At 38.6% G+C, this 1,458-nt stretch overlaps 1 protein-coding gene across 1 annotated transcript in view; it reads right to left on the bottom strand.

Moving 5' to 3' along the window:
- The window catches only part of srms (src-related kinase lacking C-terminal regulatory tyrosine and N-terminal myristylation sites), a 24,312-nt gene that overhangs the window by 19,605 nt on the left and 3,249 nt on the right, over positions 1-1,458 (bottom strand). The window lies entirely within an intron of this gene.

The raw sequence follows: 1,458 nt of genomic DNA, 5'->3' as shown, positions 1-1,458 counted from the left end.
AAACCATTACAAAACATGAAAACATTTCATGTTTAATGTAATCATCTCAGTCAAAACTAACTTAACATTTGGCGACGTTTTGCCTTATTTTTACGCTCACCTTAATTTCTCACAAAGGATTAATTATTATAAACCTTCCCTAAYGTTTAATTTTATATATYGTGTTCAACTAAAAATCTCTTAGAAGAAAACATTGGGGAAAAAAACTAACAATGTTTTAGCCTGCTGGCAAATCTGTAAACATCCTTAAGTGACTCTCTTGGCTGAGAGCCATGWAGCTAGCCGGCTCTCTAGCTACATAGACAAATGTTGCGTTTTTCCCCCAGTAGAACAGAATCTACTGGACTATCAGGAGGGAAACATCCACATTTTCCACAACCAGAAGATCGCTACCAATCTAGAAAGGTAGCTACAACGCTAGCTGAACAGCAAGATAGATAACAAGATAGCTATATCGCTAGCTAGATAGGTAGCTACAGAGCTAGCTAGGTCACTCTGTAGCTACATAGAGCTACCTACCTAGCTAGAAAGATAGCCGTTATCTAGATAGAAGGTAGCTAGATCTCTGGCAATCTATCCAGAGTTGTAGCTAGAGAGTTAGCTRTATAGCTAGCGAGGTAGTGAGGCAGCTGTCTCGCTAGATTATGTAGCTATAGTATCTATCACCAGAGAGCTAGCTAGCTCTAACTGTACTGTTTTCAAAATGGTTCTTTTTACAGTCACAACAAAGCAAATAAATTCATAAATATGTAGAGATGAAGCAGAATATTTAGTTTCAAATGAGCTGATTGGAGACAAAAGTTGGCATGAATGATTGTTTTCTGGTGCTTTAGGGTCCAATCTGGGTCTAATGTGGACCGATATCTTCAGGTGCTGTAATAAATGCTGCGAGGTTTGGATCCTCCACTAATTCWCGCTCTGATTGTTGGAAACGTGTGCGGACAATCGGGCCGTCCCACACGCTCTCTACGGCGGCGGGAATGCAGGAGATGCTGCCGTCGATTTTCTAATAAATGAAGACAAAAAGGCTGAAGGTTTTCAAAAACAGACGACTGAGGAACCTGAATCCAATATGGCCGCTGCATATTGGATAAAACAGGGTGGAGGAGATGTTCACTTCCCTCCATAACGTAGAAAACGCATCGTTATCAGCCTGTGCTGCTAAAAGTACTGAGTATTTTACTGAAGTTACTTTACCTACTTTTGGCTTTTTGATGATCGTTTTACATTTTAACTTCCATAATTRTATTTGATTGCATGGAAAGTGCTCCATAAAATCTGATTTACTGGATTCTGGTCTTACCTAAAAGAAATTACATCTAAACACTCATGCTGATGTGTTTTGATGTGTAAAGTTTAAGATTTGAGACTAAAAATTATCAAATGTTTTTTTCAGTCTGTCGGCTTAATTAGTCCGTCTGACATTTAAATGCAGCTTCGAGTTTCTCAGATTTTTAT

This window comes from Poecilia reticulata, linkage group LG2 (assembly GCF_000633615.1).
Source record: "Poecilia reticulata strain Guanapo linkage group LG2, Guppy_female_1.0+MT, whole genome shotgun sequence".
Classification (NCBI taxonomy): Eukaryota; Metazoa; Chordata; class Actinopteri; order Cyprinodontiformes; family Poeciliidae; genus Poecilia; species Poecilia reticulata.
The sequence above is the reverse complement of the archived record's forward strand: the minus strand, read 5'-3'. Positions and strand labels throughout refer to the sequence as shown.